The sequence below is a fragment of the Balaenoptera musculus genome, chromosome 4 (assembly GCF_009873245.2).
Source record: "Balaenoptera musculus isolate JJ_BM4_2016_0621 chromosome 4, mBalMus1.pri.v3, whole genome shotgun sequence".
NCBI lineage: Eukaryota > Metazoa > Chordata > Mammalia > Artiodactyla > Balaenopteridae > Balaenoptera > Balaenoptera musculus.
In genome coordinates, this window is record NC_045788.1 from 891,847 (window position 1) to 917,423 (window position 25,577).

Sequence of the window (25,577 nt, forward strand, 5' to 3'; positions counted from 1 at the left end):
TCCTATACAGCCAACTTTACTCCCTTGTTAAATGTATCTTTGTTTGATGATGTATATTTGGTGGAGCCATGGGGTCAGGATTCTAAGTAGTCTATTTCAAACAGGGCACTAATAGAATTTGCTGTTCGGTAGGTTGTAAGCTCCTGTAGTAATGTCTACCATAAGATAGACTATAACACTGAAATGGGGGGAAAATAATCAGTTTAGCTAATTTTCTGGGCACTAAGACTCTGGGGAACTCTTAGTACAAAATCCAACAGAACCCCTAGGAAAAGAGAAGGTATTCTGCCCTCAACAAATATCCATCCAGCCCCAGGGCTCCTGAAGCCTCTTCCACAAGTAGTAAAAGTTGTAAGCCCATGACCCATCATTTTTGGTGGGTCTACCTCCTCATGCAGTAGAATTCATGAAAAACCTTCATTAAGCTCACCCCACACATACACATACCCCCAATTTTCCCATTTATTAAAATAGCTGTCAAAGTCCTCTGTATTCTTTTCTCCTACCACAAAATGAGACTAACACCCACTAACCTGAAAGGAATATTTCTAAAGTACAGTGAGTCAAGAGAGTGGGAAATTAATATACACGTTATTATAGAAATGTCTAAAATGATTAAGAAGGGATTCATGTCAGCTTCACCAAACTTTACAGCTTTCCAACATCATGGAAAAGTTAGCAGACATAAAATACTTTATGACAGCTCTCAGAAAATAAAAGAGAGGAATATAAGTTTCAAAGAAATAAGAAAGTGTCACCAAGAAAAATGTAGAGTCAAAGATTTAAAAAAGAACTCCTGAAACTTAAAAACAAACCCTTTGTATGCCTTGGTAACAGTAATGATGACATTCAAGATGATTAATTATAGAGTCAGCCCTCAAAGCATGTGAGTACCAAGCAAGGCACTCATGGATAATGTCACCATTAGTGGAACCACAACTCTGAATACTTCTTTTTAAGAGGAAAGCCGTGCAGGAGAATCAATTCTGTGTCTCGTCAAGACAAGTGTCCTCTCTTCTTCTCACTCTTAGCTTTGTTTATTGTAAACGATGCAAAAATGAAGCAGCACACTGTTACATTTTGTTTTCCTTTTTCTTTGTTGAATGTGTTGTCTCTTTTTGGTTACTACATAATTTAGTTCCTCCACATAGACGATTTTCAAAGTATGCTTTTTGAAATACACTGTTTTGGTTCCTTAGATGTCTGGATCAAATACTTTGACAACATTCTTATAAAATTCAGTCATGGGTTTGAGATGTCGACCTACAGTACAAATTGAGCCAGTAAACCATGGGCTGTCTGTTCATATTTACCTGATGGGGCAGAATCATCATCAATCACAGGGAATTATTTGTTTTCTTGAAACAAGTTATACAAGCAAGCATATCCCGTTTGAGCATGACAAGATTCACTTTGAATGTAGCATCCCCAAACCTAGGATTTAGGTTGTTGGTCAGCTTCCTACTTTGTATTCCACTTAAAGATTCTCCCATCTGGTCATAATCAAGCTCCCCCTAAACACAGGGAGAGACCTTGATCTCCAGGCTAAGAGCTGGCCTGTCTTCTTGACCAAGTCTCTCTATTTATCCTTGGTGAGAGGTTCCTGATGAACTTATTCATCTGTTTGCAGTTCTTGGGAGGAGAGGAAAAGAGCCTTTAAAAGGTTAAAAGGAAATCCTTCAGCCTAAAATGTAATGACACAGATGATAACTCAGACAAAGAAAAAGAAATGAAGAGCCAGAATGGTACGTACGCAGGTAAACAGTAAACACTCTAAAAGCATATTTTTTCACATTTCTTCCCTTAACTTCTTTTTTTTAATAGATCTTTATTGGAGTATAATTACTTCACAATACCGTGTTAGTTTCTGCTTTATAACAAAGTGAATCAGCCACATGCATACATATGTCCCCATATCCCCTCCCTCTTGCGTCTCCCTCCCACCCTCCCTATCCCACCCCTCTAGGTGGTCACAAAGCACCGAGCTGATCTCCCTGTGCTGTGCTGCTCCTTCCCACCAGCCAGCTATTTTACATTCGGTAGTGTATATATGTCGATGCTACTCTCACTTCACCCCAGCTTCCCCCTCCCAACCCCACGTCCTCAAGTCCATTCTCTATGTCTACCTCTTTATTCCTGCCCTGCAACTAGGTTCATCAGTACCATTTTTTTTTTCTTAGATTCCATATATATGCGTTAGCATATGGTATTTTTCTCTTTCTGACTTACTTCACTCTGTATGACAGACTCTAGGTCCCTCCACCTCACTACAAATAACTCAATTTTGTTTCTTTTTATGGATGGGTAATATTCCATTGTATATATGTGCCACATCTTCTTTATCCATTCATCTGTCGTGGACATTTAGGTTGGTCCCATATCCTGGCTATTGTACATAGTGCTGCAATGAACATTGTGGTACATATCTCTCTTTTTTTTTTCTTTTTTTTTAAATTTTTATTTATTTATTTATTTTTGGCTGTGTTGGGTCTTTGTTGCTGTGCACAAGCTTTCTCTAGTTAAGGCGAGTGTGGGCTACTCTTTGTTGCGGTGAGTGGGCTTCTCATTGCGGTGGCTTCTCCTTGTGGAGCATGGGCTCTAGGTGCATGGGCTTCAGTAGTTGTGGCACTCGGGCTCAGTAGTTGTGGCTCTCGGGCTCTAGAGTGCAGGCTCAGTAGTTGTGGTGCATGGGGCTTAGTTGCTCCACGGCATGTGGGATCTTCCCGGACCAGGGCTCAGACCCATGTCCCCTGCGTTGGCAGGCGGATTCTTAACCACTACACCACCAGGGAAGCCCCATGTCTTTTTGAATTATGGTTTTCTCAGGGTATATGCCCAGTAGTGGGATTGCTGGGTCATATGGTAGTTCTATTTTTAGTTTTTTAAGGAACCTCCATACTGTTCTCCATAGTGGCTGTATCAATTTACATTCCCACCAACAGTGCAGGAGGGTTCCCTTTTCACCACACTCTTTCCAGCACTATTGTTTCTAGATTTTTTGATGATGGCCATTCTGACTGGCATGAGGTGATACCCCATTGTAGTTTTGATTTGCATTTCTCTAATGATTAGTGATGTTGAGCATCTTTTCTTGTGCCTCTGGCCATCTTCCTTGGTGAAATGTCTATTAAACTTCTTAAACACAGATTGTATAAAGCAATAATTATTAACACTGTGTCATCAGATTGATATTAGTAGATGAAATATATAACAATATAACAATAACAATATAATATACTATGTAACAATAAGAATATAATATCACAAGAATAGAGCTATATTGGAGCAAAGTTTCTGTGTTTTATGAAAACTAAGTTAGTATTAATCTATAAGAGATTGTGATAAATTAAGATGCATTTTATGATTCCTAGAGAAACCATTCAGGGAATAACTTTTTTAAAAGTTTAGAAAATCCACAGAGGAATTTAAGTGGTACACCAAAAATAGTTTCTTAACAAAAAAGAAGGCGGTAAAAGAACAGAGGAATAAAGAAATAGGCGATTCAACAGTAACACCTGACTTCAATAACCAAGATTCAATAATTGATAGCGCTACTTTATAAAAAATCAGCAAGGATATAGAAGACTTGAACAACACTACTAACCAACTCAAATTATACATCAATAAAGTTGTGAGGTTTTTTTTTTAGTGACTAATAAATAATATGAAAAAGAAAAATAAATGGCTCCATTTGGAGGCAAATGCCTGATCTCTTTAAAAAGAAAAAATGCAAATTAAAAGTGTATATGAGATACGATTAAGATTAAGGTTTGTAACACACCCGATTGATAATTATACGGACAGTAGGCATCCTTATTTATGGTTGGGAGCCATATTAATTTGGTACATCCTCTATGGGGAGCAATTTGGCTTTATCTATCAAAAATTTTTAATTACATGTTCCTTGATTCAGTAATTGCATTCCTACTCCCACTGATGCCAAATCAGGAATTTACATTCTATTTGCTTCAAGCAAAAGACTGCAAACAATCCAAAAGTCCATCATCCACAGAAGACTAAGATAAATTATGATCTAACCAATGAGTGGAATCTAATGCAGTTGTAAAACTATACAGCTCAATTTGTGGTATTTGGAAAAGATCTGCAATCTCTAGTGCTAAGATGTGAAATCAGGAAATTGTGTAAAGAGTAACCTGCATTTGTGAAGTATGGGTAAATACAGGAATGCTAGTAAAAGCATTAATAATACGTTCTATACATGCCTTCAGGCAATGGAGTTGAGTTCTTTAAAAAATGGAGAAGTGATGAAACTGTATTTTCATGGTCTACTCTTTTGTACTTTTGAAATTTTGTATCGTGCAAAAAATCAAAAACAATAACAGCATGGCAATTATCTTTAAAAGGGGGCTTTGAATAAGCTTGAAAGGGATATCAGGAGAGAGTACTGGGCCCATGCTAACTAGGATAGAATCTTTCCGTTCTGATTCTTAATCTAAAACATTGAGCCATTCATTAATATACTGGCTTACAAGTTCTTGCTTGTCACTAGAGCAACAACTACAAATTTTGACTTTAAAATACTTTTATTTGGGGGAAATTTCTATTTACTTACCAGAAAACTTATTTAATTTGAACTTGATTTTTTGCATGGTAGAAACTATTTTTTAAAAATCAAACATTCCATTTTAAGGTAATTTTTTTAATTGAGGGTTTATTTTCCTATAATCCATGATTATAAAAAGCAATCATTTCAGAATATTATTTGAGGCTGCTGGAAGTTTTGAGGGTAATTATGCTAAAAACTAAAAAATGAGTCTTTGACCCAAACTTTGAGAGCAGAAATCATTTATTCCTGCTCTCATAGAATTAATGATAATTCAGCATCCTTAAAACAAGGATTTCCCCCTGGATAATCTCATATAGACACATGTTCCTTACCAAACCTCATTACACTAAATATTTTTAGGTCTCTTTAGCCTTTTTTTTTGTTTTTTTTTTGGTAGCCCTTTCTTTCTTGCCCAAGATTTTTACATTGGTGTTAATGCTATGCCTTCTATTAACTTTATTACATCTCCTCAAAACTTAAAAATTTCTGAATAGGTTAACAAAACTTTCAAAGATGCAGTACCAGTGAGCTGAGGACTGTCAGAGGAAATAAAATGTCAAAAACCCACACAGAGTAGACAGGAAGAAAAGCTGATCTCACCAACTCCCCAAGGCCGTTTCTACCAAAGAAGCTCCCCATTGACCCCTAAAGATCTAAGACTAACACTTGACTTCAGACCCCAAATGTTTTTCTCTTTTAAATATAGCCATTGACTTATATTTTTTCCTGTGCCATTTAGCAAACATTAGTTGAGGGACTATATGTCAGAGACAGTCTGCTCAGCATTAAAAATGGGAAAACAATAAGTCTCAGTCCCAACCTGCCAGGAGCTAAGAGTCCACCTGGGGAGACAACCACACACAAGCGTAATTGTAATAAAGTGTATAAGGTAGAGAGCACTGCAAAAAAAGGAAGTGATTCTGAGACAGGCTGGGACCTGGGACCTGGGACCCTTGGCTGCAGTGCTTGCACCTGGACAAATGTCTCATCCAGCAACAAAATACAAAGAAACTATAAGGGACTACAAATAACTGTGTGCATGCACAGCTGGGGCAAATTATGGACAAGATCCAAAAAGACCAAAAAGCCCAATTGCCACTTCTGAAGAGCTGGGAGCAAAAGCAGGGCACTGCACATGCCCCCTGCACTCAGCACCACCAAAGGGAGTGGGCAAACCACCTAAGCCACCCCTCCGGCCCCTATCCTCCGACCCCTGGACCTGCCCCTATCCTCACCCCATATAAGGAACCAGCTCGCCCCCCCTCAGGGAGTGAGTGAGCGAGGGAACCTCTTACTTGTTCTCGCTCCCCTCTGCTGCAGCAGGGGCCCCAATTAAGCCTTGCCTGAATTTCTTGTCTGGCCTCTGATCAATTTCTACTGATTAAGGAGGCCAAGAACCCTGGTTGGTATCAGTTCATGCTGCAATAGGAGTGGTGATGTGTGGATAGATTTTAAAAGATGAGTAGAAGTTTGTTAGGTGCTCAGTGCAGAAAATTGCTCCTGGCAGCAAACAGGGGGCTGTGAAACAGGATGGTGTGTTAAGGGAAACACCAAGCAGTGAGAAAATTAAAGAAAAATAACCCTGAGGGGTGGGGGTTAACCCCCCACCAGGCCTACCATCCTAGTTTCTCCTCACTTACCAAGGAATTTGTATTATAAACCCAGGAGAATTTCATAAGTCTCGGGGAAATTCAAATGTTATGTTTATAGGTAGCTTGTAGACTATAAATTTACCTACAGACATTCCTTACGGAATTGTTTGCAGTGGCAAAAGTGTGGAAGCCACCTAGACGGTCACTGTTTTGAGTCTGATTAAATAAATTATGATAGCTCCATGAAATGTAACGGTACGAAATTATTTTTTAAACTAAGGTAGTGCTACATGTATTAAAATGGATCTCGCTCCAGGATATAAAAATATTCAGCAAAATAACAAAAACTAGGGGCAGACCATGTGTATACTGCCTTTTGTGAGGGATTTTTAAATGTGACGCATACATTACTAGGATATGCTCTTAAACACGTAACGGTTATCAGTTCTTAAAAACCAGGGCTTCCCTGGTGGCGCAGTGGTTGAGAATCTGCCCGCCAATGCAGGGGACACGGGTTCGAGCCCTGGTCTGGGAGGATCCCACATGCCGCGGAGCAACTGGGCCCGTGAGCCACAACTACTGAGCCTGCGCGTCTGGAGCCTGTGCTCCGCAGCAAGAGAGGCCGCGATAGTGAGAGGCCCGCGCACCGCGATGAAGAATGGCCCCCGCTCGCCGCAACTAGAGAAAGCCCTCGCACAGAAACGAAGACCCAACACAGCCAAAAATAAATAAATAAATAAATAAAAATTAAATAATGTATAATTCAGGTGTACTTTAAAAAAAAAAAAAAAAACCAGAACAGCTCAGGAAGTCATTCTCTTCCCTCATTCCCTCTTTCATCTGTGAAAATAAACAAGCTAATACTAATCAGGACAGTAAGAGGATGAGAGATGCAGCAGTGAACAAGAATTCCTAAGCAGCTGTAGATCTTCCCGCAGAATTAATCATGTCAACGCAAACACTGTGTATAATTCTTCAGCTAGAGTTTTTCGCCAGCACGCTGTTCTTTTGATCAACAAATAAAATCTTATTTTCCTTTCTTCTTTCTTTCCTTTATCTTGATATGGGGGCCAGAGGCAGAGGCTTGGGGGCTGTCAAGCTGGGAGACTGTGTGTCCCCTGGAACACAAGGACTCTGTCTGCCAAGCATCAGAGTCTGCCGTCAGGGCAGCAAGCCATTCTATTCAACAACAGCCTGCGGCTAAAGGGGAACAAAACAAAAAGTGTGGATGATTTATAGATGCTGCAAGACGTTGCTGCACCGTGGATATGGTTGTGTAAGAGTCACTTCTGTCCGGACAGTGAAATTTTGAATTTTGTGCTAGCAAAACATACTAACATTTGCTATCTCTCACAGCAAACATATGAGAGATATGTTGAATATCTAAAGGTTGAATTTAGATACCTAAAAGGTTGAATCCACTGTTTTTGTTTTTGGCTGTGCCGAGTGACTTGTGGGATCTTAGTTCCCTGACCAGGGATCAAACCCCAGGCCCATGGCAGCGAAAGCACGGAGTCCTAACCACTGGACTGCCAGGGAATTCCCAGACTCCACTGTTTAAAATCATCCTCCTAGCCCTCAGCACTCTCACTTTTAGACATCTGACCTATCCTAAATTATTAATGAATATATCTATACATATCCATGGAAATAAGCTGAATTTAAGGGAGGAAAAAATGTGCCATGGGTGCAAGAGCAGGACCTGACCACATAACACCCAGGAGTAATTTGCAAGTATAATGTACCAAGTTCAATGTCCAGAGCTCTTCACTCTCCCCTGAAAAAATCAAGAAAAGAAATATACTGTATTCTCTGCACTATATTCCATTTCCTAAAACACTGTTGTAAATGCTATGAAGAGTGATGGGCCAAAATAACCTGGTAGGTTCCACATCCGGGCCTTTGAGGTTGGAGAGCCAGGCTTCGTGGACAAGCAGAGGAGGGCAGAGGTCAAATGCACTACACCGCCCCTGTCTTAGCCCGACGGTGGTCCTCCCAGTGTTGTCAGGGTGCCGCGCATCTAACTCTTCTTCAGCAGCAAGCCGCTGTGTAGTTCATCATCTTATAGAAATCCTAGGTGTTAATGACCTCACTCCTGTCAATTAGTATCTTTCACCCATTCCCAGGTTTCAGGAATCATATGGAATTTTTCCTGCTTTTACTCCTTTAATATTGAAGCAGAATCCAGCCTCCGTACCCTGACACCAAATTAAATCTTGGAGAGAGAGTTTTGGGTGAAGTGGAAAAGAATAGCTTTATTGCTTTGCCAGGCAAAGGGGGCCACAGTGGGCTAAAGCCCTCAAAACTGTGTCCCAACTTGGAGAGGGCAGTAAGGAGTTTCATAGTAATGGTTCAAGGAGGGTGTGATCAGCTAGTGGACATTCTTCTGATTGGTTGGTTGGGAGGTAAGCAGGAGTCAGCATCATCAACCTTCTGGTTCCAACTGGTCTGGGGTCTACATGCCTGTGGGCAGCACACCTTTACTTCTTCCACCTAGTGGGGATTTCAGTGTCTGCAAAACAGCTCAAAGATACTGTGACGTGTACCCCTTGAGGGGGAACCAGGACCCTGCCCCAAGGCTGCACTGTTGTTTCTTGACTGTTCCTCCCTTGTCTCTGCATCCCCTCCCTTCCCTGATTAGCAGCTGTTTGAACCTGCCCTTTGGAACTCAGGGAAGGTCATGAAGGCTGAATGAAGCCTATTTCCTCTAATCAAAGAAATGGGGGACGCAGAAAGGCTTCCATGCCCAGGAGCCCCACAGGGTCCTGCTTGGTACCAACATGAGTTTTCGGCCCAGTGGATTCCAGCGTCCAGAGGCAGCCCATACATCCCTCACTTGCCTATTTGTGCCTCTCTCCTCCTACTGGATTTCTCATTATGGACCTCATTTCACTGTCTGAACCAATTTCTGTTCACTACCTTCACTTGAAGATCCAGCTGACTGCCTCTCCAAGCTCCAGGTCATGGCTCTTCTGAGGCTGGGTGTGATCAAACCTAGAAATATTAGGGCCTTTCTTTGCCAGCCCCTGGGCTGCCCACACTTGACTTTTCCCATGTGGACAAACCTTTTGTACCTGTTCAGCACTGTAGCTCATGTTACAAGAAAGACCTTCATACTCTGAGTTTCTCCTCTGCTCTTTAAGCTGGTCATCTCATAGCTCACCGCAAATTGCTCACAAAGGTAAGCTTCAAACACACAAAAAGGGTTCTAGGTGATTGCATCTGGTTGGTCTCCCCAGAAAGCAGTCTCTCTCTCAGACAATGATCAGCATGTAGGGTGTTTATTATGGGATGCTTTTGGGACCAAGACCTGTGGAGGGGAAAGGAAGCAAGCACGACTGGACAGAGGGAGAAGTCGGGCTGTGATGCAGCCCCAACGAAGGGCTCAGCCAACCACAGACGGAATTCTGCAGAGCGGTTCTAGCAGGGACGGAGCCCTGACATTCCGGCATCGGTCAGTCATTGAATGAGAGCTGCCCATCCCCAAAGAGGGCCAGCAGCAGAGGGGCATCTTTGGGCTGCATTGCCAGCAGCTGGGGGAAAAAGTCCTTTATTATTTAAGGGCAGCATAGAGTCCAACTCAGGGCCACTCAGGACCGTCCCCTTCTCCTCCACTCTCCCTGTTTCATTGGTCCCCAAACTCTGTCCCTTTTTTTCTTGTGGCCACAGACTTCGACATCTGCCTCTACCCCCTGGTGACCAGCAACGCTTCCTCTACACTACAGTCACTCATCTAGGGTAGATGTGGTGGTGAACATGACCAAAGACACAACACTTACGGCATTTGCGTCAATACAGTAAAAATAATAACTGCATCTCCTTCCTAGAGATTAAATTGGATAATGAACAGGGCGCACACAACACGATGTTTGGTACCTAGTCAATGTGAGGTGTATTTTATTTTACTTTATTTATTTTTTATTTTATTTTTTGGCCACATCATGCAGCGTGCAGGATCTTAGATCCCCAACCAGGGATTGAACCTGTGCCCTCAGCAGTGGAAGCGCAGATCCCTAACCACTGGACCGCCAGGGAATTCCCTGAGATGCATTTTCGTCATTATGTGCACCTTCCAGTGTTCCCCATTTGAGAAGAGAAAGTTAGACTCCATTTTAGTCATCTGTACCCTGGCGCAAAATAGAAGGAAAGAAAAGGGAAGATATTTTAAATCTGGAAGCATCTGGAGTTCATAAATGATCAAAGCAATACGACGCATCCCCGTTTTACTTATAACAAATGATCCGGCCTAAAAAGGCCTGGAAAGACCCCTTTTCCTACCTCCCCACAGCTCTGCAGAAATCATGGGAGGCTGAACTATTTCTCCGGTTTCACTGGATGTGGAGCTATTTACTGCTGACAAATTAGGAAGCCCAGCAGGTCACTCGCCGCCGTCCCGCTGGATCACAGACGTGCCGCCCGGAAGCAGATGCTGACCTGCCCGCTTAGTCTGCAGCCCCTGCAGCCTCCCCTCCTCAGTCTCCACTGCTGGGTCCTTCGTGGCCTCCAGCCTGACCCCAGGGCTCCTTTGTCGCAGGTTAAAAAATAACTGCTAAGCTGGAGTCCTCAGCCAGGTAAACTCTAGATTATTATGACTAGAATTCAACAGGGCTTTCCTGTCTGCCTGCCTGCGTGGCCTGCGGTGACCTGATGAGAAAGCAGAGCTGGGGCTTCCCTTTCTCCCAGCAGCCGTGGTGTTGTCCCCCAGGGGAACCGTGTCAGAACAGAGGTTTCCAAGCCAAAAATACATGACCAGCTTTCCAAAATAGCAGCCACAAAGCAGTCCACGCCCGGCCTGCTCTGTCCATCTGACTCACCTGGGACAAACACACTCTCCTGTAATCCTTCCCTGCCCTTTGTTCACACACAGAAATCCAGTCCTTTGAATACAGTTTCTGAGCTCTGAAATACACTGCTAGCATAATCACGTTAAAGGGACACCTTGAGAGGTTATCTCCCAGACACTAGCAAGCAGTTTCCAAAATCATGTACCACAAATACTCTAGACAGAGTACCAGTCTGCATTCACACCCCTGTATTTGTAATCAGTCTCCTGTCAACCAAGGTCCATCACTCACCACATCGTGGAGACAAAAAGACATGCTCACGGTCTGCTTCTCCAGAGGAAGATCCCCATGAGAGACACACACACACACACAAAGACCTAAAAGGAAAGACTGGAAAAGCTCGAGTTCTTTTAGACCATTCAAAATCTGATAAAATCCTCCACTGCCATTACAAGTGGTGCATTGCTGTGCTAAAAACAGCTACTTGGAATGATGAATGTTACTTGTCATGATCCAACCCAAGAGGCTCTGGTCCATTCTGGACCATGTTCAAGACATCCAGCACCCTGCGACTCATCAGGGTCCAGGGTGGGTCTGCGGCTTACGGAGGTTAGCTCAGATGAGCAGTCAGAGGAAGAGGCCAGTGGGGTCCAATACTTCCGTAAGGTCCCTTACAGTGAGGACGGCCCTGACCAGCCTGCATACGTGACACCGTAACGTGATTGGTGCAGGGCCCCTACGTATGGTTGCAGAGTAAAGTGTTAGTGAATGGTGGTGAGTTCTAGTGTCTGGGACACAGGTGGATTATAATAGCCAAAGCAGAGTGTCTCAACAGCATCACTGTAAGGAAAAAACACACGACTGTTTTTATATATGTTACACATAGTGAAAGGGAGCAGGACCCTGTGGGGCTCCTGGGCACAAAAGTCTTTCAAACAGTTGCTGATCAGGGAAGGGAGGGGATGCAGAGACAAGGGAGGAGAAGCCAAGACACAATAGTGCAGCCTTGGGGCAGGGCCCTGGTTCCCCCTCAAGGGATACACGCAACAATATCTTTGAGCTCTTCTGCAGAACTGAAACCCCAACAAATGGAAGGTGTTAGCATTCTTCATTCCAGAGGAGGCCACAGTTTGGTAACCAGAGAAGCTCATCAGGAGACCACCTGAGGCCAGATGAAAGGAGTGCAGGCCCTGCACACACCCTGATCCTTATCAGCAATCCTGCCCTTGAACCATTGCTATAAAACTCCTCACCAAATCCTCCCACACTGGGGACACACAGTTTTGAGGGCCTGGGAGGTAGGGGAGGGACTGAAAGTTCCCCTGACAGCCAGCCTCCATCCTTAGGTTACCTAAGGGCTTTCCAAAAGTCACCTCATTAACATAAAAAAAGGCCACTTTATCACTCACAGCACTTAAGAAATTGCGAATATTACTCAGCCATAAAAAAGAATGAAATAATGCCATTTGCAGCAACGTGCATGCAATTAGAGATTATCATACTAAGCGAAATAAGTCAGAAAGAGAAAGACAAATACCATACGATATTACTTATATGTGGAATCTAAAATATGACACAAATGAACTTATCTACGAAACAGAAACAGACTCACAGACATGGAGAACAGACTTGTGGTTGACAACGGGGAGGGTTGGGAAAGGGATGGAGTGGGAGTTTGGGATTAGCAAATGCAAACTATTATATAAAGAATTGATAAACAACAAGGTCCTACTGTATAGCACAGGGAACTATATTCAATATCCTGTGATAAACCATAATGGAAGAGAATATGAAAAGAATATATATATACACACACACACATATATATATCTGAGTCACTTTGCTGTACAGAAGAAATTAATGCAACATTGTAAATCAACTCTACTTCAGTAAAATTTAAAAAAAAAGAAAAGAAAAGAAATTCCAAGAGCTCTGTGCTAAGATGGGAACAAAAACCAGATACACATCATAAATCGTAATATCACATGCAACTGTTGACGTTTGGGCTGGATAATTCTTTTTTGTAGTGGACTATCTTGTGCATTGCGGGATGTTTAGTAGCATTCCTGGCCTGTATCCACCTACGCCCATTTATGACAACCAAAAATGTATCCAGATATTGCCAAAGGTCCCCTCGGGGGCAAAATCACCCTCTGTGGAGACCACTGATCTAAAGGGCCAGGATAGAAGATTTAGGGAGACCCTCAGAATCCCAGAGGTCTGACAGCAGGACCCCAGGCAGGCTGGTTGAGGCTCAGGGACAACTCTCATCTCTAGAAAAGACTTGGGAAGGATAGCTATCAGGATCTCTTTCTTTGAAAGTGGTCTCACCCAAAGTGGCTTGAACAATAAAAGATAATCTATTAGAATAAGACCTAAAAAGCCCAGAGATAAGCTCCCTTCAGGTCTGTGAGAATCTAAAAGCTCAAATAAGACCATCAGGACTCAGTTTTTCTCCATTGCTGGACTCTGCTTTCCTGTGTGATATGGCCCCCTGCTTGTGGTGGCCAAGCCCCGCCATTCCTGGTCTAACCCCACTAGCTCAGAAACCAACCCTGACAGGAAGAGAGCTTCTCTTTCTCAATAGTCCTAGGGGGAAAAAAAAACCCTCACATTTGAGTCTCTTTGGACCATCGTGGCTCATCTCAGACTAATCAGATTTAGGAAACTGATCAGTTGTGGATCATGCCAAGTGATCAGGTCTGAGTCACATGCCACTCCTGGATCTGGGAACAAGGAACAGGCCAGTTTCACCCAAAGTATCTGGAGTAAAGGGGAGGCAGAGTGGTTCCCTAAAGAAACTCAAGATGCTAATACCAGAAAGCGGTAGTAGTGGGCTCTGGGCAGGTACAACAGTGTAAGTTAGCAGCCCAAGCCTGGGAAAATGAAGATACTGGACCAGAAATCAAAGCAAGGGCTCTTGTTCTAGTATAAATACAGAGGTCTTGTGCTGGCCTCAGGGTACAAGCTGCTCAGATGGGACACTATTTATAACTATTTTCTCTCAAACTTTCCTTCCTAGATCTGTGAGCGCTTATTAAACATGAAGGGGTTTATGAATTCAAACAGCAGCATTTAATCTTTCCCCCTGCCTGGCTCTATTTGCATACCTTTGCTTTCATTCTGCCCTTTCTGAAGATCCCCTCGGGTAAATTCAGACTTGGACCAGCTCCTTCCAGCTTGATTACAGACACTTTCTGTTTTCTGCTGCTCAAACACTGAGCTATGGTGAGAGAGTGAGGTCTGCTAACCGCCATGGCCAGGTTGAGGGCAGGGAGGGAGACTTGTAATATCTCCCACTGCAGTGGGAGGAGGATATTTCTTCCTGACTTAGTGAGCAATTTATGTCCAGAAACAGAACGCTTTTCATGATTTCTGCCTTCATCTTCACGTGGTGATCTCCCTGTGTGCGTGTCTGTGTCCATAGATCCTCTTTTATTTTTTTTATTATTTATCTTTGGCCGCGCTGCATGGCATGTGGGATCTCAGTTCCCCAACCAGGGATCGAACCCGCACCCCCTGCATTGGAAGCGCTGAGCCCTAACCACTGGAACTCCAGGGAAGTCCCGATCCTCTTTTAGTAAGGACATCAGTCACATTGGATTAGGGACCCATCCTACTCTATTATGAACTCATCTTACTAATTACCTCTGCAATGACCCCGTATCCAATTAAGGATAATGTTTTTAAAGTATGGTCTCCCTGATGAGACCATAGGTGCTAGTTTTACTTGTTTAAACGCCAATTCCTTTTATGAAGTCTTTCTGAGGGCCTCTCTACAGACCCTATCCTGTCACATCCACCTCGGATGACATGCTATGCGGGATATGAGAAGAGCAGCTGCGTGTCCCTTATAAACCTGCAGCCTTTTGATCTCATTGTGTGACAAATTGCAGGAGTTCATGTAAAAATGTGATGAGGCTGGTCTGCTCTCCTAGATTTATAGCTGTTTTGCACAGAGTGAAAGTTCCTTGAGGACAGCAACTTCTGTTCAGTGAAGACATTAGAACATCTACAGAGGGACAAGCCCTGTGCTGACAGCGTATGCATTGGCGTTTGCTGGTCCACGGATTTGCCTGCTCCGGAGATGACAGTCTTGGATCCCCAGTGTCTGTGTGATAAGACCTGAGAGAGATGCTTTAAGTGTGTGCATCCCTAAATGATAAAAATAGAGCTGTTAATTTACAAGCATTAAAAACATTCAGCGGATTTGAATACCAGTCCAGGCTGCTTCTCATTAAGGACCTGATAACAACCCTGAACTTCTGTTGTGATCATTTTCTGGTTTGGATTCCTTTTCCATTTTGCAAGCTTGCTGACACAACAAATAAAGCTTTGTCCTGCTCTTTTCTGGACTAAGGCACTGCGTGGCGGTATCCTGCAAAGACTGCAGACCTGCAGATTCTTGTTTTGAATCTTTGTTTTGCCTCTTACAAGTTTGTGATCTGGAACATATTTCACATCTATTTTCTCATCTCTGAAACAGGGGCACAGCTCTCTGACAGAACTGTGCTGAGGTTTAGCTGCGAGGCCCATGCAACATTGGGCAGAGTGGGAGATCTACCCGCAGTTGAATTGTTTCAGGGTTTCTGTTTACTATTTGAAATAATCCTTGGTTTCTGCATCAGTGACCATATAACATTCTCTTTCACTCTTATCTTTACAGAGGCTTTGTCTCTCTAACGTTTAAGGCAAAATGCTAGCCACCTGGTTTATTTGTTAACCCAGGAAAAAAAATGAGCCTCTCTGCTCGGTCTGCAGTCAGTACAGAGGAGCACTCCCCCAGGCCCAGGATGGCTCTGACTTGGACCACTTAACGATGCTCCTTAAGTAATACCATTAAGCATCCTAGCAGAAGAGCACACCAGAGGCATGACAGTCATCCCATGCCTGATGCGGTGTTGGCTGTGGAACTGTTTACTGTGATGTTAACAGTCAATTAAACACACACACACACCTCTCGGGGTAAAACAGATACTTTTGCGAAAACAACCTTCACTAGGAATTGAGCTCTATTTGATAAAGAGCATCCCTTATTACCGGGCAAAACATATTTGCTGAGACCTCTTCACCCTATTTCCTTTTTCTTATTTCTTCATAACTCCCCAGATGGCTTGTTCAGAGAATACCATCATTTGCCCACCCAAAGTAAATAGAATCAGCTGACAAGCACATCTCCAGTAAAAGAGACCTAGACAAAGCTTTGGCTCTTTAGGGGTTATCTGCATATTTCCTAAATGCACACTCACATCCTTAGCATCTGATTATGGGGCTTGTTTTCTTGGATGGTCAGCCTCATCTTTTGTGTGCATATTCAGCTCTAAGCTCACCCTTCAGGCTTTTATCCTCTGTCGTGGACCTTGTCTTACGAGATTTCTAAGCAATTCATTTATTTTTTTTTTCATTATCATAAACTTTTATTTTAGCTCACTGTTACCAAAAGGAATTATTGCAAAATAAAAAAGCGATAATGAACAATTAGACAAAGAGGATATGGACTGACATCACACAATAAAAAACAAAACCCACTACAGCAAGAACATTTGAACTACATTCCATACACTTTAAAAAATTGCTCCACCTCTATTTTCCACACATATTTTATCTACACATAGACTATAGTTTCCCGGGTGCCTCACTGATTGTTGATCTAGTAGCTCCATGCACTTCAAGGGCTGCTGTGGGCATAAGTGGTACAACAAGTGGCCAGGAAAAGAAGCAGCCTTAAATACATCTACCATCACCACCCAAGACAGGAATGGGTCAGATATTCTCGGCGGTTTGTGTACAGGGATTAAGCAATTCATTTATTTAGCAAACGTGTATTGAGCCCTTCCGAAGGATAAGAGTCTTTGCTAGGAGTTGAGGATACCTATGTAAATGAACCACACAGGACCACGACACAGGATACAATAGCTGTTACAAGTGCAGGAGTTGTAAGCCAGGGCAGCACAGAACCAGCACATTTCATCAGAAACCTAACTTTCTGAGCAGGCCCCGCACCCCTGCTCCAAAGCTAAGGCCGCACACCTGGGAAATGAGAGAGTCGTGACCTCAGATACCGTGCCCGACAGACGTGACCTTACAAGTACAGGGCTCCATTCATGGCGGGAGAGCTGGCTAAGGACACAGGGGCCGCTTCTCAAGGCCTTTGCTGCTAAGCGAATCAGAAAGAACCATCACACGGGGTCAAAGTGTGACTACGTATTACTTCACTCCTCTAGTTCTTAGTTTCAAGGCTGTCACAAACGATTCCTCCTATTTCTGACCAGTCATTCACTATGAGTCCTGAGTAATTCTCTGACAGGCACGGGAGACAGAGACCAAGCTGTGGACTCAAGCTCACTGTGCCCTTAACCTGTCACTCCCTTTCCACACTTGGATTTCACACCATGACCGCCTTTGATGGTGCAATGCTTATTCCTGTTATTCTTGTTCTTGCTTTTTTTTTTTTTTTAAGGAATTTGTTCTCTGCTTTCTTGCTTTGAAATAACAACTCCTTGCAGTGTATTTCATAAGTGCCAAATCAAATTGATGGAGGGATTGCAACCAGGAACATTTTTTTGGAAATTACATGTTTAGGAATCTGTAGGTAGGCTAAGAGGATAAGAAACTCTGAGGCTAAGTGTGTTTCATGTTTGGTAATTGCAATCATTGTTGCTTTTGTTGTGGTCATCCATGTACAATGCTTGGTGTCAGTCTATTTATGTCGTGTAAAAATAAAATACAGTGTGTGTGTGTGTGAATAAAAAAAAAAAAAAAAAAAGAAACTCTGAGGCTAATCCACAGAAATGCATGATCCTTAAGTTAACCACAGTTGAACCTCTACAGGGCTGTTTTTATAAACAGAATAAACCTCAGATAATATAACGAAGGGCTCAAAGCCATTTGTCAGTGTGCTTGGAGACGTGCAACCTTGTGTTCTAATTAGAGAAGCAGGTACCAATAGGATTTCTAGGGAACAAGACACCATCCTGTGTACCAACAGGACCTGTTTCTCTTCTCTCCAGTCCAGAATGGAAATAAATATGGCAGCACTCTGCTTCTGTTTAACTCCAGTAAACTCTAAGTGCTGCCCATATAACCCCAAACATTGTTATAGTGTCAACTAAAGTCCAAAAGGCAAGTTTTGAATGGGTCAACCCACCATAAAAAAAAAATCTTCATTGTTTTTATTATTTTTATTTGGGTTTCCCCAGAAACAAATTATTTTTGTGTGGGTCCTCGGACATAAGGACTCCAGTATAGAAAGTTTATTTAGGACACAAAGAAAACACCTACAGGGGAGTAGGAAGTGATGGGGGAAGGGAAGACAGCCAACAAGAGAGTTACAGAGCAAGTCACCAGAGGGGGCAACCAGAGCTCGCCACTGTGGAGACTCTGGGCAACAGTATAGCATTCATACCAAAGAATGTTCCCACCTTAGGTGTTATGGGCTGAATTATGTCCCCAAAAAGAGATGCTGAAGTCCTAATCCCCAAGACCTCTGACTGTGATCTCACCTGGGAATAGGGTCATTGCACATGGAATTAGTTAAGTAGAGATGTGGTCCTACTAAATCAGGGTGGGCTGTTAATCCAATGTAACGGGTGTCATTACAAGAAGACGACATGAAGATACAGGGAAGAAAGCCCTGTGAAATGGAGACAGAAGTGGGAATGATACAGCTGCAAGCCAAGGATTACTGGCAACCAAGGATTCTACGTAGAGTCTCAGAGGGAGCATGGTCCTGCCAACACCTTGATCTTGAACTTCTAGCCTCCAAAATTGTGAAAGAATACGTTTCTGCTGTTTTAAGGCCCCCAGCATATTGCATTTTGTTGTGGAAGTCCTAGGAAACTGAGACACTACATAAGGATCTGGGGTATTTATACACTACCATCAGTCAGTGGTCAAGGGCTGCTCAACCAGTGGCTAAGGGGACTTATACCCGCAGTTCTTCTTGACTTTCAGGCACAGCCAGAGAAGCCTTTCTAGGCTCCAGAAGAGTCCCCAGGCGTAGAGATACAAATACGGCAGTTGGGAGCACACTGACGTAGTCTACGAGCTGGGTTGCACTTCCCCGTTGCCTACAAGATCAAGTTCAGCTCTCTAGACTAGGAGCAGAAGAAGAGCAATTTGAGGACTGAGAGGGAAAACAAAAACAGATTCTGTCAACAACACAAATGAGCTTGGAAGTGGATTTTTCCCCCCAAGCCTCCAGATAGATGCCAGCTAGCCAACGCCTTGACTTTGGCTTCTTGAGGACCTTTAAAGCCACTAAGTGTTGGTGTGGTGTGTCATGCAGCACAGATCACTGAAACAACACCTGTGCCCTTTGTTCACAGTTGGAACACTTCCCCAGATTAGGCATGCTGCATACAATATCTCTAGCTTCACCACAACCTTGAAAAGTCAGTCCGGTAGAATTATCTCCATTTCACAGATAAGGAAACTGAGTTTCACAGAGGTTGAGCAACTCATATAGATTTACCACCAATGTCCTTATTATTTCTACTCTTGCCTTTTAATGATAAAACAACACTTGAACCTCTGATTTTATAAGGTCATTTTCCAATGTGTGCCATGTAAAGAAATTCTGGCACAGACATTGACAAGGGCTGGGCTTCTTGCTGCCTTTAGGAAACCAAGTGTCACTGTTGTAAGGCTTCCATAGGCATATGCCCAGAGGCATGCTGACTGCTCCAGGAAAGCAGTGGGGAGCAGAGGCCCCACAGGGCAGTAAGGGTCCACCTACCACTCACCATATGTCAAGTGGGGACAGGTCAGCATTTGTCTAAGAGGTAAGCCTTCTCAAAGTTGTCACCTGGGAGCATATGGCCATTGGGATAGAAGAAAATGCCCCACTAACATGCCAGGTGTTCAATACCATTTGCCAAAAATATATATTATTTATGACAGCTTTTAATTTCTAGAGGAAGGTGGAGAGGCATTTTTTTCCCTAAGCAATTTTGTGAAATGACTCAGTTATACTCAGTAAGCTGCAACTACTATATACAGGTAAGATGTATAGCCAGACAGTAGTGGGATTGTTCCTTGCTCTTAAAAATATGGCCCCAGGCTATAATCTATAAGCAATTAACTATCATCCAGACAACCAAACTGTGAAATAGGCAGAAGGTCAGAACAAACACTTCACAAAAGCAGGAATCCAAGTGGCCAACAGACATATGAAAAGACATTCAATTTCATTAAGGCATCAGAGAAATGCAAACTAAAACTCCAAAGAGACACCACGGACAATCCACCAAAATGGGTAAAATGAGAAAGGCATTTTACATGGACATTGTAAATCAGTTGTTGACAAATCAGTCTCGGTTGTTGACAAATCAGTCTCGGTTGTTGACAAGGATGGGGCCTGACTGGAAATTTCAAATATTCCTGATGAAAGGAGTACCAATTGGTCCTTTAGGATAATCTTGAGCAGCATTCACCAAATTTGAATATACCTTTTCTATGTGACCTAATATAATTTCACCGTCTGGTAGACCCAGCAGAAATGTGTGCATATGTTCACCAAAAGACATGTAAAAGAGTGTTCGTATCTACATGGGTCATAATGTGGTGCTTGAAAATTAACATTTTGTATACCAGACCCCGTCACGAGTCCCAGGTTCCTGTCCCTCTGACGCTTTCTCTGGAGTGTAGTCTACCCGGAGCTCCCGATGTGCGTCAGGCTGACAGGGATTAGAACACTGGTTCTACCATTTTATTAGCTATGTGGCTTTGGACCAGTCACTTAAGCATCAGTTTTTCTGTCTTTAAAATGGAGGTCATAACAATGCTTATTTCAAAAGATTATAATAAGAGCTCATGTTAACATAGACACAGCAGAACCATGCCCAGCACATAGTAAATGCTCCATCGATGTGATGCCTGTCAAGCCTGTCTCTCCACACTGATACATTTGTATGCACTGGTATAGTTTAAGTATACTCTTGTAAATTCAGCCAGGGGTGAACTTCATATGAGCACTTCAGTCAATGGACAGGTAAGCATCCAATGATATTGCTAAAAGTCAAATCTGTTAATTGATAAACATTGACATTAATAGGTGTAAGGAATAACTTTATAAGGACGTATGCATTTCTGAGCATGTATCTTTCTAAATTTTTAAAATTCAACTTGGAATGTTGATGATGTGCTTATTTAAACACATGCTATTTTGAACTCAATATAGTACATAAAATGTTTATATTCATTGTATGCATATACAAATGTGTTTAATCAAACTTTTCATTTATTTTCAGCTTTGCTAATTTAATCAATGGTTGAAAAGTTTGAAGGAGTGTAAAAGATGTCTGATAACCTTGAGGTCTTAGTAGAGAGATCAAATAGATCACAGAAACGATATAAAAGAAAATGGGTACACAGCATTGAAGAAATAAAAGAAAGATTGGAAGGAAGAATAAAGGAGAAATACATGTGGATAAACCCAATAGAAATACTAAATATAGATGGTCAACAGCTATAATAATATGGAAAAGTATAACATGAGGGTATTCTTTCTTTTCTGTCCGTTTCAACTATGAACGAACATGTCTTACTGCCTCTGATAAAACACGCTTTTAGTATTTATTGTCTAGGTCTTGAGCCTTCTCAGTGACCATCAACAATGACAGGGAGAGAGTTTTGAAAGAATCCATTTACCTTCCAAGATATTGTTAATATTTTGCTCTCTCAGGAATCCCAGGATCGCAAGAAAACAGTCCCTGGATGACAGCTGGGCAGCGATCTCAGGAACAAGTCCTGGATGGAGCAAGAGGACACAGGTGTCAGCACAGACTTCCCCAGAGCAAATGGAGGTGACAGGTGGCTGCAGGGCTGGGCTGCATGGAGGAGAGTTTTACATCAAGGGCAGAGATGGGCGGAAGCACAGAATTAATGACAGCAAAAGATTAAGCAACAGGAAAAATGAAGAAATCATTAAAAGTCCAGGGGAAAATACCTGGGGGTAGAAGAAAGGAAATGCAATCATATTACACAGTTCAGCTCGGCTGGGAGTACTATTTACACAGGTATAATAGTGGACACACGCTATTGATTTAACAGAATATTATGATCTGAATGTCCTGTATTAGGAGGGTTGAGGAGGGAGACAGTTTGAGAGGAACAAAGAGAGAACATGTCTGTGTCTCAGTCGGGGGTCAGGAAAAGCGGGTAAGAAAATAAAATTCTCTCTTAGTAGAAAATCAAAAGGTAGCAGTATAATTATATTAGATATGGAGATAAATATCCAAAGAAAATCTAAGAGTTGATAGTGGCTAGATTCAGAGGTGAGAATGGGAGGATTTGACGGTCTCTCTTTTGGATTATTAGACTTGCAATATTATTTGATTTCAAAACTATTTTAAAAACTAAATTAAAAAGGGGTTAATCTTTGGACTCACTGAGTCTGTAGTCTGAAAAGAACAACACAGTTGGTAGTGTTCATAATAAAATACAGCAATGTGTAAATTAAATGTGTTAATATTGTAAAATAACCATCCAGCTTCACTGGATGGCTTATGGGATACTTATAAATGCATAGTCACCATGCTGGCTCCCAACTGGTCAAAGCCTACTGGAATTAAGATACAAGAAGAAGGGTGCAACATGTTTTTATTTAAGAACACGTGATATATTCAAAATGTAAGACTATAATGGCACTTAGTAATGTGATTTGACAGGATTGTTGGATTATGTTTGCTTTCCCAGAGTAGTCCCTGAGTTCTTGGCCATTCTTAACAATTTCGGCTTTCCTTGACTATCCTATGAGATGGGCAAGCCCCCGGCTCTGTCTCTCCCAGACACCCTGAGAATAGATAGAACCTCCTTCTCTAGCTCACTCACAACCCGCTGGCACAATTGCTAAAGCTTTCCTGGCTGGTCCTTGAGGGATGGAAGGCTGCTGACAGGAGCCCATCACACCTCCTTCTGCTTCGCCACTGCATCTGGGTAGCATGAGAAGAAGCATGAGGAGAAAGCCAGGAAAACTTGCTTTTGCTTTTCTCATTCCTTGTGTTCACATAGTAGAAGAAAAGGAAACCACCTTCCGTGGAAACCAGCTGATTAAGCTGATAATGAGACTGAAAGGGCAGTGTAAAAATCCGCAGGTCACAGTCAGCTTGGGATGAAAGAATTCTAGCCAGAATGCTCTTTATTGCTGCAAGACCCTAGTGGCAAGACATTTAATGAATGAAAATTGTGGAGAAGTTAAAGACATTAGTTATATGAAAAAAATCAGAAAAAAAATGGCAGAGTAAGAGAAAAAAATATACAAAGAGGAAAGTAAAATCATCATGACCCTGTATTGTGGAGAACCCAAAAATGTCTACTCTACTTCCCCAACCCCAGCTCCAGAGCGCAATCTCATGGGGGAAACCAATTGCAGAAATCCCAACTCCTATGTCAAAGTTCATTTTCCAGATAAATCCATTAAATTATTTTTCTTTTCTCTTTTTAATTTCAGTTTTACTGAGGTATAATTACAGAGGCAAGAGACCATTGTTTTGGGGTGCACGAGGAGAGGGGATTCAGAGTGCTGCCTAAACGAGCTCCAGAGACGGGTGCGAGCTGTGGCTATCGGCGCGGACACCAGAGACAGACATGAAACGCTAAGGCTGCTGCTGCAGCCACCAAAAAGCCTGTGTGCAAGCACAGGTCACTCTCCACACCGCCCCTCCCGGGAGACTGTGCAGCCCGCCACTGCAACGGCCCCGTGATCCAGGGACAACTTCCCCAGGAGAACGCACGGCGCGCCTCAGGCTGATGCAATGTCATGCTGGCCTCTGCCGCCACAGGCTCGCCCCGCATCCATACCCCTCCCTCCCCCTGGCCTGAGTGAGCCAGAGCCCCAAAATCAGCTGCTCCTTTAACCCTGTCCTATCAGGGCAAAGAACAGACACCCTCAGGCGACCTACACGCAGAGGCGGGGCCAATCCAAAGCTGAACCCCAGGAGCTGTGCGAGCAAAGAAGAGAAAGGGAAATCTCTCCCAGCAGCCTTAGGAGCAGTGGATTAAATCTCCAAAATCAACTTGAAGTACCTGCATCTGTGCAATACCTGAATACACAACGAATCATCCCAAATTGAGGCGGTGGACTTTGGGAGCAACTGTACACTTGGGGTTTGCTTTCTGCATCTGATTTGTTTCTGCTTTATCGTACTTTAGTATTTAGAGTTTATTATCATTGGTAGATTTGTTTTTTGATTTGGTTGCTCTCTTCCTTTTTTTTTAATATATAGATATATATATATATTTTTCCTTTCTCTTCTTTTATGAGTGTGTATGTGTATGCTTCTTTGAGTGAGGTTGTCTATATAGCTTTGCTTTTACCATTTGTCCTAGGGTTCTGTCTGTCCTTTTTTTTTTTTTTTTTAGTATACTTTTTGGTGCTTGTTATCATTGGTGGATTTCTTTTTTGGTTTGGTGGCTCTCTTCTTTCTCTCCTTCTTTTTTTTATTACTTTTTAATTTTTAATAATTAAAAAAATTTTTTTACTTTTATTATTTTATTTTACTTTTTTTCTTTCTTTCTTTCTTTCTTTCTCCCTTTTCTTCTGAGCTGTGTGGCTGACAGGGTCTTGGTGCTCCGGCCGGGTGTCAGGCCTGTGCCTCTGAGGTGGGAGAGCCGAGTTCAGGACATTGGACCACCAGAGAACTCCTGGCTCCTTGTAATATCAAACGGCGAAAGCTCTCCCAGAGATCTCCATCTCAATGCTAAGACCCAGCTCCGCTCAACGACCAGCAAGCTACAGTGCTGGACACCCCATGCCAAACAACTAGCCAGACAGGAACACAACCCCACCCATTAGCACAGAGGCTGCCTAAAATCATACTAAGTTCACAGACACCCCAAAACACACCACCGGCTGTGGTCCTGCCCACCAGAAAGACGAGATCCAGCCTCATCCACCAGAACACAGGCACTGAACTGAGCTTAGACACTGGGGGCAGACACCAAAAACAACGAGAACTACAAACCTGCACCCTGTGAAAAGGAGATCCCAAACACAGTAAGATAAGCAAAATGACAAGACAGAGAAACACACAACAGATGAAGGAGCACAGTAAAAACCCATCAGGCCAAACAAATGAAGAGGAAATAGGCAGTCTACCTGAAAAAGTATTCAGAGTAATGATAGTAAAGATGATCCAAAATCTTGGAAATAGAATGAAGAAAATACAAGAAATGTTTAACAAGGACCTAGAAGAACTAAAGTGTAAACAAACAATGATGAACAACACAATAAATGAAATTTAAAATTCTCTAGAAGGAATCAACAGCAGAATAACTGAGGCAGAAGAACGGATAAGTGACCTGGAAGATACAATAGTGGAAATAACTACCGCAGAGCAGAATAAAGAAAAAAGAATGAAAAGAATTGAGGACAGTCTCAGAGACAGCTGGGACAACATTAAATGCACCAACATTCGAATTATAGGGGTCCCAGAAGAGGAGGAGAAAAAGAAAGGAACTGAGAAAATACTTGAAGAGATTATAGTTGAAAAATTCCCTAATATGGGAAAAGAAACAGTCAATCAAGTCCAAGAAGCTCAGAGAGTCCCATACAGGATAAATCCAAGGAGAAACATGCCAAGACACATATTAATCAAACTATGAAAGATTAAACACAAAGAAAAAATATTAAAA